A 12,171-nucleotide genomic window follows, 5' to 3' on the forward strand; every position below is an offset into this window, starting at 1 on the left:
TCAGTGCATCCTTTCACCAGGCATACACCCACACAAACAGGCATCAGTCCACGACACTGCACCACTCATCCCCAACACTCATCAGCACTACAACATTACTCACCAGACAAACGTCACAGAAACAGAACATAAACAGTGCATACATACTACCAATAAAAATACTTCAATGTGAACAACAAAAGGACAATGCAAAGCGGCGAAACAAAACACGTACGGCGAAACGCAAAACAAAAATAGCCAACAGCAACATACAAATATTTTTTTACAGGAGGCGAGTTCAGACGGAAGTACACTACAGGACCCGCATACCAAAACGACACGCGCAAACATAACTCAATGCATGGCAAAAAAACGAACTAAATAGCAGCCATTGATAACATGAAAAAACACACTCTTAAGAAAGGAGCCGGACAGAAACCAAGTGCGAGCAAAGCAAGACCCCAAACAATAATTAGATTCATATCACAAAAAGCAAATTCATAGACAAAAGTGTAACAACTCACAAAGGCACTCTTTAATAATATGAAAATGAAATAGTAATTACCTGTCGATCGTAGCAGCTCATTCACTGAAATGTAGAAAATAAAAAAACAACACACAAAGAGAACATAAACAGTGCATACATAATACGTTACCCTCACCCTCACTCACCCTCAACACCTCACCCTCACTCACCCTCAACACCTCACCCTCACTCACCCTCAACTCCTCAGTCACCCTCACCCACCCTCACCCACCCTCAACTCCTCAGTCACCCTCACCCTCACTCACCCTCACCCTCACTCACCCTCAACATCACTCACCCTCACCCTCAGTCACCCTCACCCACACTCACCCTCACTCACCCTCAACGCCTCACCCTCACTCACCCTCGACCCCTCACCCTCACTCACCCTCACTCACCCTCAACACCTCACCCTCACTCACCCTCAACTCCTCACCCTCACCCTCACTCATCCTCAACACATCACCCTCACTCACCCTCACCCTCACTCACACTCAACCCCTCACCCTCACTCACCCTCAACCCCTCACCCTCACTCACCCTCAACCTCTCACCCTCACTCACCCTCAAACACCCTCACCCTCAACACCTCACCCTCACTCACCCTCAACACCTCACCCTCACTCACCCTCAACCCCTCACCCTCACCCTCAACCCCTCACCCTCACCCTCAACCCCTCACTCACCATCACCCTCACTCACCCTCACTCACCCTCACTCACCCTCAACCCCTCACCCTCACTCACCCTCACCATCACTCACCCTCACTCACCCTCACTCACACTCACCCTCACTCACCCTCAACACCTCACCCTCACTCACCCACACTCACCCTCAACACATCACCCTCACTCACCCTCAACATCACTCACCCTCACCCTCACTCACCCTCAACATCACTCACCCTCACCCTCACTCACCCTCACCCTCAACCCCTCACCCTCACTAGCACCACTCATCACCACTACAGCATTACTCAGCAGACAAAGGTCATACAATCAAAACATGTACGCTTTTAACAGGCACACACACCAACAGCTATCAATGGACGCTTTCACCAGGCATACACACACAACAGTCATCAGTACTGCAGTAGTATGTATAAATGAGACTGTTGGTGTGCGAAATACGGATGTGGTGGTGCAGAGTGATGCTGTGTTGTTGCTCAATGGTACTGTGGGAGTGCAGAATGATAAAGTGGTATTGCTGCGTGTTGCATTGGTGGACATCAGTGATGACGTTGTTGGGAGAAGTGCAACTGTTGTGGTGCTGAGTTATGCTGTGGTGGTAATCATTAAACACCAACACAGCACCACTCATCACCAGCACAGAACAACACATCACAACAACAGCATTACTAAGCGCCACACTAACATCACTCAGCAACACACAAACATCACTCTACACCACCACAACAGCATCATTCAACAACAACACACTATCACACTACAACCACACACAAACACTTACCACCACAGCACCACTCATCACCACTACAGCATTACTCAGCAGACAAACATCATACAATCAAAACATGTACGCTTTTAACAGGCACACACACCAACAGCTATCAATGGACGCTTTCACCAGGCGTACACACACAACAGTCATCAGTACTGCAGTAGTATGTATGAATGAGACTGTTGGTGTGCTAAATACGGCTGTGGTGGTGCAGAGTGATGCTGTGTTGTTGCTCAATGGTACTGTGGGGGTGCAGAATGATAAGGTGGTATTGCTGCGTGTTGCATTGGTGGACATCAGTGATGCCGTTGTTGGGAGAAGTGCAACTGTTGTGGTGCTGAGTTATGCTGTGGTGGTAATCATTGAACACCAACACAGCACCACTCATCACCTGCACAGAACAACACATCACAACAACAGCATTACTAAGCGCCACACTAACATCACTCAGCAACATACAAACATCACTCTACACCACCACAACAGCATCATTCAACAACAACACACTATCACACTACAACCAGACACAAACACTTACCACCACAGCACCACTCATCACCACTACAGCATTACTCAGCAGACAAACGTCATACAATCAAAACATGTACGCTTTTAACAGGCACACACACCAACAGCTATCAATGGACGCTTTCACCAGGCGTACATACACAACAGTCATCAGTGCATCCTTTCACCAGGCATACACCCACACAAACAGGCATCAGTCCACGACACTGCACCACTCATCCCCAACACTCATCAGCACTACAACATTACTCACCAGACAAACGTCACAGAAACAGAACATAAACAGTGCATACATACTACCAATAAAAATACTTCAATGTGAACAACAAAAGGACAATGCAAAGCGGCGAAACAAAACGCGTACGGCGAAACGCAAAACATAAATAGCCAACAGCAACATAAAAATATTTTTTTACAGGAGGCGAGTTCAGACGGAAGTACACTACAGGACCCGCATACCAAAACGACACGCGCAAACATAACTCAATGCATGGCAAAAAAACGAACTAAATAGCAGCCATTGATAACATGAAAAAACACACTCTTAAGAAAGGAGCCGGACAGAAACAAAGTGCGAGCAAAGCAAGACCCCAAACAATAATTAGATTCATATCACAAAAAACAAATTCATAGACAAAAGTGTAACAACTCACAAAGGCACTCTTTAAAAATATGAAAATAAAATAGTAATTACCTGTCGATCGTAGCAGCTCATTCACTGAAATGTAGAAAATAAAAAAACACACAAAGAGAACATAAACAGTGCATACATAATACGTTACCCTCACCCTCACTCACCCTCAACACCTCACCCTCACTCACCCTCAACCCCTCACCCTCACTCACCCTCAACTCCTCAGTCACCCTCACCCACCCTCACCCACCCTCACTCACCCTCACTCACCCTCACTCACCCTCAACTCCTCAGTCACCCTCACTCACCCTCACCCTCACTCACCCTCAACATCACTCACCCTCACTCACCCTCACCCTCACTCACACTCACCCTCACTCACCCTCAACGCCTCACCCTCACTCACCCTCGACCCCTCACCCTCACTCACCCTCACCCTCACTCACCCTCAACACCTCACCCTCAACACCTCACCCTCACTCACCCTCAACTCCTCACCCTCAACTCCTCACCCTCAACTCCTCACCCTCAACACTTCACTCACCCTCACTCTCACTCACCCTCAACACCTCACCCTCACTCACCCTCAACACATCACCCTCACCCTCACTCACACTCAACCCCTCACCCTCACTCACCCTCAACCCCTCACCCTCAACCTCTCACCCTCACTCACCCTCAAACACCCTCACCCTCAACACCTCACCCTCACTCACCCTCAACACCTCACCCTCAACCCCTCACCCTCAACCCCTCACTCACCCTCACTCTCACTCACCCTCACTCACCCTCACTCACCCACCCTCACTCACCCTCACCCACCCTCAACCCCTCACCCTCACCCTCACTCACCCTCACTCACCCTCACTCACCCTCACTCACCCTCACTCACCCTCACTCACCCTCACTCACCCTCACTCACCCTCACTCGCCCTCACTCACCCTCACTCACCCTCAACACCTCACCCTCACTCACCCACACTCACCCTCAACACATCACCCTCACTCACCCTCAACACCTCACCCACCCTCAACACCTTACCCTCACTCACCCACAACACCATACCCTCACCCTCACTCACCCTCACTCACCCTCACTCACCCTCAACACCTCACCCTCACCTTCACTCACCCTCACCCTCACTCACCCTCAACACCTCATCCTCAACCCCTCACTCACCCTCACTCTCACTCATCCTCACTCACCCTCAACACCTCACCCTCACTCACCCTCAACACCTCACCCTCACTCACCCTCAACACCTCACCCTCACCCCCTCACCCTCAACCCCTCACCCTCAACACCTCACCCTCAATAACCCTCCCTCACTCACCCTCACCATCACTCACCCTCACTCACCCTCAACACCTCACCCTCACCCTCACTCACCCTCAATCACCCTCAACACCTCACCCTCACCTTCACTCAACCTCACCCTCACTCACCCTCAACCCCTCACCCTCACTCACCCTCACTCACCCTCAACCCCTCACACTCACCCGCACTCACCCTCACTCACCCTCACCCTCAGTCACCCTCAACACCTCACCCTCACTCACCATCAACCCCTCACCCTCACTCACCCTTACCCTCACTCACCCTCACCCTCAACACCTCACCCTCCACCCCTCCCCCTCAACGCCTCACCCTCACTCAGCCTCACTCACACTCACTCACCCTCAACACCTCACCCTCACCACATCACCCTCACTCACCCTCAACAACTCACCCTCAACCCCTCACCCTCACCCTCACTCACCCTCACAACACATATTATGTTACAATTGGTGTCACATTGGCAAAAGAAAAAACTATTGCCATTGTAAATAACAAACATATTAATTCGCTATTTTCAAAACAAGCACATAAATAAAAAAGCTGTCCTTTACAATACCAATAGCTCAAAGTTTCCTAATGCAAAACCTATTGCAACACACATCCACAAGCGGCAGTCACCCACTCTGCTTCATTCACCCACTCTGCTTCATTCACCCACTCTGCTTCAGTCACCCACTCTGCTTCAGTCACCCACTCTGCTTCAGTCACCCACTCTGCTTCAGTCACCCACTCTGCTTCAGTCACCCACTCTGCTTCAGTCACCCACTCTGCTTCAGTCACCCACTCTGCTTCAGTCACCCACTCTGCTTCAGTCACCCACTCTGCTTCAGTCACCCACTCTGCTTCAGTCACCCACTCTGCTTCAGTCACCCACTCTGCTTCAGTCACCCACTCTGCTTCAGTCACCCACTCTGCATCATTCACCCACTCTGCATCATTCACCCACTCTGCAAATTGATGAATGTTATGCCATTTTCATAGACATAAACAACTTTTAGGACAGAAAAAAAAGGGAGTCTACGGAGTAGTGCATCAGATACGTTATACACAAAATATACTTCCCAAAAGTGAGCTACAGCATGCAAGGATGTTGATCAGGCTTCGGGCCAAAAAGCAAAAAACATTCGTACAATATTACACCAATATTACACCAACAAAACAAATCGAAATATGTGGCAGGAAGCGAGGACGAGGATGTACAAAGACAAAAGTGAAACAGCCAACTTTTTATGGGGGCAATAAACAAGCACTATTCATCCGGAGAATTGGAAGGATTAAAGACAATGGTCAAGAGTTACACAAAAAGCCGTACGCATAGAACAATAGCAGTTATTCACACGGAATTACATCTAATATAAGAAACATATTACGAAAATAAAAATATTCTTTCACTAAACGCCAAAAAAAAAAACATTACATCACTGTACATCCTCTTAATACATTGCTAGGGATAATAAAGTCAGCAAATACACAAAGTTTCCTTTCATACATCAAATACGTCAATAACATATAATCCGGCTACTTCAGCATCACAAGAAAAAATAATGCTAACACAACTTACATCAATATATTAAAAAATAAATAGCACTTCAAAGTTCTAATAACAGCTCTTGTACGTCAAATAACAAAAAACAGCAAAAAATACATTACATTACAGTTTAAGAAAACATATGCATTACATATCAACAATTAAAAACAAAACTTTAATTTACATTACATTACAAACATTTACAAATATTACGATCGAAAAAAATACATTTCTCACGTCTTTAACTTAAACATAGTATATAGACTACATTACATTACATAAAAAAAAATTTGGAATACATTCTTACCTGTCAAACCACGCAGCAACAGCACAGGACCAAGAACACGCCTTCCGCGCACCAACATTCTCGATCTCTGGGGAATTCCACCGTTGACGTAAGCAAATCGGAACGCAACGTCAAAAACGTCGCGCTCCGATCGGCTAGAAATAAACGTCAAAAAACGTAAACACTCACAACACAAAAAAACTAGACCGCTAAACGTAGCCAACGTCAAGGTGACGCATTGCGTCGGCCATTTTTAAAAAATAAAAAATAATACGGGAAACCACAAACACGTTAAACACAAAACACCACACAGTTAGTACAAAACATACACAGTTACATTACATACAAATATACACATAAGACAGGAGAAATACAAAGGGAACATCTATCACATTTTTTTAACACAACACATATTACATAATTATTATTAACATACACACACTCATAACATCACCCTCACACAACAAAACTATCACACTCCTTCACACACCCTCAATAACCCTAACACAACATCTCCCTCATACACCAGCACACACCTTCAGCCTCACACACACTCACACCCCCTCACACTCACACACACTCACACACCCTCACTCCCCTCAAAAAATAACACCCCTAACAACAAGCTCACACTCATTACACCGGACAGCCGCACCCACTCACACCCCTCACACTCTATCACCATCAACACCCCTCCGCCTCACACAGCCTTAGCCTCATCCCCTCACCCTCACACACGCACAATAACCCTCACACCATTACCCTCACACACGCTAACTCTCACCCGCAACAACTCACTCACACTCACACTCCCTCGCTCACCCTCACACTCACACACACACACCCCCTCACCCTCACACCCCATCACCCTCACACCCCCTCACTCACACTCACTCACACTCACTCACAATAACTCACACTCAGCCTCACACACCATCACGCTCACACACCGTCACACACCCTGTGTCTAACAACACCTCTCACACCCTCAATCACCCTCACACACACTCACACACCGTCACACACCCAAAACGTCACACCCCCTCACTCACCCTCACACACACACACCCTCAACCTCAAACACCTTACACTCACACACACACGCTCCCATAAAACTCATCACAACACTATCAAACTCACTACACCTCACACACTCTCAGACACAAACAACATCACTCATCCTCATCCTCATACACACTCACACCCCCTCACCCTCACACCCCATCACACTCCCACACACTCACTCCCCATCACACTCCCACACACTCACTCCCCTCACACTCACAACAACACCCTCACACCCCCTCACTCACACTCACTCCCAATGACTCACACTCACCCTCACACACCCTCACCCTCACACACCGTCACACACCCTCACACACCCTCTGCTTAACAACACCTCCCACACCCTCACTCACCCTCACACACACACACCCTCATCCTCAAACACCTTACCCTCACACACACACGCTCCCCTAAAACTCATCACAACACTCTCACACTCACTACACCTCACACACTCTCAGACGGAACAAACAACATCACTCATCCTCACACTCACACACACTCACACCCCCTCACCCTCACACCCCATCACACTCACACACGCTCACTCACCTCACACTCACAACAACACCCTCACACCCCCTCACTCACACTCACTCCCAATGACTCACACTCACCCTCACACACCCTCACCCTCACACACCATCACACACCCTCTGTGTAACAACACCTCGCACACCCTCACTCACCCTCACACTCACGCACCGTCACACACCCGAAAACTCACACCCCCTCACTCACCCTCACCCTCACACACCCTAACAATAATCACACCCCTTAACGCTCACACCCCCTAACACTCACACCCGCCTAACAGTCAGCCCCTAACACTCACCCCCTCACCCTCTCACCCTCACCCCTCACACCCTCACACTCACTCCCTCAACACCCCACCCTCACCCCCCTCACACACCCTCATTCACCCTCATTCACCCTAACACACCCTCACCCTCTCACACACCCTCTCACACACCCCTCACACACCCCCTCACTCACGCTCTCACACACCCCCTCACACACCCCCTCACACACCCCCTCACTCACCCTCTCACACACCCCCTCACTGACCCTCTCACACCCGCTCACCCTCACCCTCACTCTCCCTCACACTCCCTCACCCCCTCACCCTCCCTCACCCCCTCACCCTCCCTCACCCTCCTTCCCCTCCCCTCCCCCTCACCCTCACCCCCCTCACCCTCAACTCCCTCACACTCACCCTCCTCACCCTCACCCCCCTCACCCTCACCCCACTCACCCTCACCCCCCTTACACTCACCCTCACCCTCCCCCCTCACCCTCACACCCCTCACCCTCACACCCCTCACCCTCACACCCCTCACCCCCCTCACCCTCACCCCCCTCCCCCTCACCCCCCTCCCCCTCACCCCCCTCACCCTCACCCCCCTCACCCTCACCCCCCTCACCCCCCTCACCCCCCTCACCCTCACACCCCTCATCCTCACACCCCTCACCCTCACACCCTTCACCCTCACACCCCTCACCCTCACACCCTTCACCCTCACACCCTTCACCCTCACACCACTCACCCTCACACTACTCAGTGCTACAACACATATTGTGTTACAATAGGTGTCACATTTGCAAAACATAAAACTATTGGCATTGTAAATAACAAAGCACTTATTTTCGCAATTTAAAAAAAAAACACATCCTCACCCTCAAATGTTCACCCTCAACTCCTCACTCACCCTCACTCTCACTCACCCTCACTCAGCCTCAACTACTCCCCCTCACCCTCACTCACCCTCAACCACTCACCCTAACTCACCCTCGCTCACCCTCAACACCTCACTCGCCCTCACCCTCACTCACCCTCAACACCTCCCCCTCACCCTCACCCTCACTCACCCTCACCCTCACTCACCCTCACTCTCACTCACCCTCAACCCCTCACCCTCACTCACCCTCACTCACCCTCAACACCTCACCCTCAACACCTCACCACCTCACCCTCACTCACCCTCACCCACCCTCACGCTCACCCTCACTCACCCTCAACACCTCACCCTCACACAGTGCAATAAGTCTCAGACCATTTCAGTTAGAGCTTTTAGAAATGTTTATGGCTTTTTTTATTTGTAATTCATTTGCATTGGCTACAGGAAACAAAAATGCTTAACATTTACAAAAAAAACCCATAAACAATTCTAAAAGCACTAACTCTAATGGTGCGAGACCTATTGCATTTCCAATGCTTGTATTTTATAGTGGTGACGCCTTTTAGTTGGTTCACCATTTCCGGATGCTTATCCGAGCCCAGCCTATTTATCTGTTTCACCAAATGTGATGTATGTATGTATGTATGTATGTGTCTTGTAAAGCGCACTGCTGCCCTGAGGCGTTGTGGCGCTGTAGACCGCTGGGGAACCCGTCCTGGCTATCTCTGTGAGATGGTCCCTACTGGGTATCTCCAAGGTGAAACCAAGCATCCCAGGCGAATGTGGGGGGCCGTTGTAGAGATGAGGCAAGCTAATGCCCAGAGTTGCCGAGTGTGATTCCTGGTTAGACTAGGCACCGAGGCGAGAATTATCGAGTCCGCTGACTCTGGTCCACGACCCTGCCACGTCGGGAATTGAACCCTGGTCCCGGGCCGTTCTCTGCTTCCGGGTCTGCCGCCTCTAACCAGTGAGCCACACCACTCCACTAATAAAATGATCCCTCTATGGTCGATGTGTATCGAGTCTCTTGTGAGGAGGACGTTTTGAATTATGTAGCAAGGTACTTTTTGTGAGTGAGCCTGAGATGTATCTGTGTGTGTGTCCACTGCCTAGGTAAACTTTACTTTGAAGGAATTTACTATTTTTGTCAATATCACCACTATCTCTGCATGTCCCTGGCATGTTGTCGAATTTCATTGTTGCTGTAATCCCTGACTATGGAAGTGTGACATTTTCTCTGTTTATTTTGTTCACATGGTTTGTGTTAACGTGTATACTCTTTTCGGAAATGTCCTTGGAGATGGCGTGCCTCTCTTGTCATGGCAGCCCAGGATGTGTTTTTAATCAATCAAGCAGGGAATTGTGAAGCGCGCTGCTCGCCCGTGAGGGTCTCAAGGCGCAGGGTTGAGCCATGTCCTCCTTTGTTACTCTGCTTTGACATCCCTCCTATAGCCCGATTCTGTATTCTAGTGTGAGTACCCGTGGGTGCATTTCAGAGTTCTATTTGATGGAACATTTTTTCCTTCAGATTTTTTGTTCGAAATTTATCGTTGCATGTGTGTGCTTAGCCCTCACCATGAATGTGCAAGTCTCTGAGAGCAGCTGGTGTAAGGATTAAGCAGTCACTGGTCAACCTGTCCCCTTACATTTTCATATCTTTTGGGTATGGCCGCGTCAATGATATATCTGATTGGGTGCATATTGGTGGCTGCATATTGGTGGCCTACTTGGATCATCTTTTTTTACGTTGCTTTAGTCCATTTCTGTTTGACGTGAGTGCTGCTCACCATAGCTCAGTTTGCACAAAGCTAATTCCTTAGCAGTTTTCGCGGTCTGTTTACCTAAACTGCATTTGCCGATTTGATGTGTCAATGTTTTGGCGACTTCCTGTCTTACGTAATTGTGCCATTCTTGTTGTGCAGTGATTTATGCTTCTTTCAAACACTGATGCCGGTGCAGTGTCTGAATTCTATTAGCATTAAACGTTTTACTTTGTAATATGCAGCAAACCGCCGTTGCACATTTTAATTTGCATCTATTTGCTGCAAGCCGTAAAATGCGAAGCTGCAACAATATGAAAAGGGAAGAAGAGAGAAAAGCAAGATCGTTTACTCCGAGGTCTTCGTTTAATACACATGTAGTCCAGGTTGATAGTTGATTTCATTAGCAAATCTCATTGTTATGCAATGTCTGTTCTTCTGCAGCAAAATGAATATGGTATTCTCGCAAGCTGGGCAAAGTGTGTGTCTGCGAACGTGCATGTGATGTTTAGGGATAAATTAAGGACATAAATTCAGAGCTTTCATTTCGGTTATCATATTGTTATACTGATGGAATACATGTTCGTGAAACAGAATAGCTGTTAAAATGTAAAAGATTTAGTGTTCGATTTGTGCTTTTCCTATTAATACTTAGGAACAGCAGTAGTTGGACCTTTGTAGCTGTAGCCAATTGGGGAGAAATGTACTAATAGAATATTGACACCTTGAAGAATCATTGACTGGCTAATCAGAGAGGGCCAGGGTCCGAATTCAAAGACCTCCGTGTATAACTAAAACCTGCTTAAATTAAATGATTCAATAAAAAAATATACATTTATCATTTATCAGTAAATAGGTGAGCCGTATTCAGTCAACTGAAATAATCTGCTATCGTTCATGGCCTGTGATTAGGGCAAACGAAAATGATAGGAATTGATGATAATGGTCCTTTCCTCCTCTTTGAATGCTTTGCTGTCACTGTTCCAGCTACGAGGGAAGAAACTCTGGTACAGTCTCAAAATCATCAGTTTTTTTAAATGCATGGTATGTCACATACTTTAAATGAGGTAGTTACACTCTGAATGATATCTTGGATTTAAATTTCGTTTCCAAACAGCGTTTGTACATATGTTATCTGCATTGTGGTTTAGAAAAAGATTGATCTTTTAAGAGACGTCTATCAAACAATGTCAATGAATTACATTACTTGGAATTATAATTGAAAGCCACACCCTTTCTGCCCCATCCTTCATTCAGAGATTTTGAATTTACTTTACTCGGATCCTAGTCAATAGTATTCTGGATTATTTAGTATACCAGATAGTGCCCCATGGCAAAAAGGAAATGAAATAGAAATGATAATGGAAAATCTCTAGACAAGCC

General features: G+C 47.8%; 1 protein-coding gene across 14 annotated transcripts in view; it reads left to right on the plus strand.

Moving 5' to 3' along the window:
- The window catches only part of BAZ2B (bromodomain adjacent to zinc finger domain 2B), a 1,380,234-nt gene that overhangs the window by 186,963 nt on the left and 1,181,100 nt on the right, over positions 1-12,171 (plus strand). The gene's annotated exons all lie outside the window — the stretch shown is intronic.

The sequence above is a fragment of the Lissotriton vulgaris genome, chromosome 2_1 (assembly GCF_964263255.1).
Source record: "Lissotriton vulgaris chromosome 2_1, aLisVul1.2, whole genome shotgun sequence".
NCBI lineage: Eukaryota > Metazoa > Chordata > Amphibia > Caudata > Salamandridae > Lissotriton > Lissotriton vulgaris.